Genomic DNA, 2,380 nt, shown 5'->3' with positions numbered 1-2,380 from the left:
AAGGACATTTCAAACGACAATCGTTTGAAGCTTGTAGCAATCAAGTTGAAGAAGCATGCGTCAGTTTGGTGGGAGAATCTCAAGTGTCAGTAAGAAAGAGAAGGAAGAAGAAAGATCAAGCCATGGGATAAAATGCGTCGTGAGCTCAAGCGCAAGTTCCTTCCTGAACATTACAGGAAAGTGTTGAGTTAAGAAATCAACTAACATATTTGATGATGACAAATATTAGATTATTGGGCTAATTATCTAATTAGGTTTGATGATTTTGTTTTAAGTGATGCAGGCTAAAATTCAATAATGCAACAGCCCAAATAAATGGAACAAAAATCTAAAGCTTTCATAGTGTGCTACACTTACAAATAAAGCCCAAATTAATTTAGAACAAAGAAATATAGTTGCAGCAGCCTAATATGATGAAAATTAAATCAGAAACAAAAAGGGGGTATAAAACACTAAAAGTCCAAAGGTGTTAAGCAAAGAAATCAATTGGGTTGAAGAAGAAGAAAGCCAACCCAAGCCCATGAAGACTCCATCAAGCTGAAGATCTCCAAAGCCAAGTTCACATGCTTGCTTCAGTAAAAGAACCAGAGAGAGCTTTGTTCCACTTACTCATTTCATCAAAGAAGAAAGAAAGAGAAAGGTAAGCAAAAAGTAAATGTCTAATCGTCAAAATCAAGCCGTGTTAAGCTAAGTCAGAAGATAAAGGTGATTTATTTCCATTTGCATGCATGTTAATTTCTTCACTCCTCAAATCAAGCCACAGTAAGCTAAGTCAAAAGTTAAAGGTGATTTATTTGCATTTGCATGCATGTTAATTGCTTCACTCATTCTCCAACTTTCTGCGATACCATTTTTGGATAAATGGAGAAAGAAGATAAATGGAGAAAGAAGTCTTTGATCTCTGCCGCTGTAAATCAATAGTTCACAAAGTTTCTTGGAGCCAAAGCACATTCTTAAAGGTTCAGATTTGGGTTTACCATTGAAACAATTTTTCTTTGCTGATTTGATGTCTTCGGTCAAGCAAAAAGAAGATAGCTTGGAAATCCTTAATTTAAGGGTTAATTGAAGAAACTAAATTGACAAGCTTGGGGAAGCACACAGCTCAAGGAATTGACCTAGGAGAGAGAGCAACTCAGCAACATGCAAGGAGATACAAAAAGAAAATTGTTGCTCATACTGAAGCTAAGGAGAGAGAACCAGGGTTTGAAGTTCATGTTCTGAGAAGTCTTCTCTGAGAGAGTACATCAACTTGGATAGTGCTGTCTTTCAAAGAAGCATTCCGCCAGAATGAGGAACTAAATCAGAGTTAAGCAAATCTAGTTCATCACATAGCAACATAGGTTGTTGAAGCATTAATCTCCTTCATTTTTACAGATTGTAATTTACTTTTTAATGTTTGTCTTTCTGTAATTTCTTGAGGTAAAAGGCAAATTGAGAGAGTTCAAGTAAGATCCTAAGAGTAAAAAAAGACAGAATGATACACTTGAGTGAAAAGCCTAGAGTTATTTCAGATTTCTTTAGAAAAATCTGTGTCTTGTATCTTGTATCTGTGAGGTACCCCTTTCTTAGTTGGGTTAGCACTAAGTGTGATGAGTTAGGTATTAGCATAACCAAGTCAAGTTAGGTTAGAACTTGAGTGTGAAAGGATTGTGTCAATTCCTAAGCAAACGATTTGTCAATCCATGGCATGTTGTAGTGCTTGTTGATGGATAATCATCCACCATAAATGAAAAGAACTCGTCCCAAAACCTTCTTACATCGCTCATAAAAAATTAAGATGGTGGCAAACAACCTTCTTAAAGCACATGGCATTCTTAAAATGGATGGTTCAACCAAACATGATCTTATAGTGTTATCACTCTTTAACAGTTCTCGATGCTAAGCGGATTGCTTAAAGGACGAATATAAGACACCATTCACCATTAGCGAATCATTTCAACCAGTTGGTCCTCTTACATTTGACAATAGAATACACAAATAGAATTTTTTTTCCTTTTGTTAGTAAAACGGTATAGATCCGACTGATAGCTCTCTTTTGTGACCTGCGTCGACGCCATTCTTTTTTCTTGTTGTGCCAACTGTAATATTCTAAGATTTTCCTATAAAAAAATGCCTAGATTGTTGGTCATCGACCCGATTAAGTGCAAAGAATTTAATAAGCATTGTTCTTGAAAAATAGTCATCATTAACTATTTCAGAAATAATTTGTTGCTCATAAAGCTCAGTTGATGTTGATTTGGCAAATCAACTTGCAACCTTTCAATTGATGGGTACATTCGGTAAAGATTGAATTTAAATATTCTTCAGCATGCCTCTGGAGCGGCAATCCATCTTGCATCAATACTTGTACAGATACTTTATACTTATAGCAATACTTGTA

The sequence above is a fragment of the Arachis duranensis genome, chromosome 6 (genome assembly GCF_000817695.3).
Source record: "Arachis duranensis cultivar V14167 chromosome 6, aradu.V14167.gnm2.J7QH, whole genome shotgun sequence".
NCBI classification, from domain to species: domain Eukaryota; kingdom Viridiplantae; phylum Streptophyta; class Magnoliopsida; order Fabales; family Fabaceae; genus Arachis; species Arachis duranensis.
Note: the sequence above shows the minus strand (reverse complement) of the source record.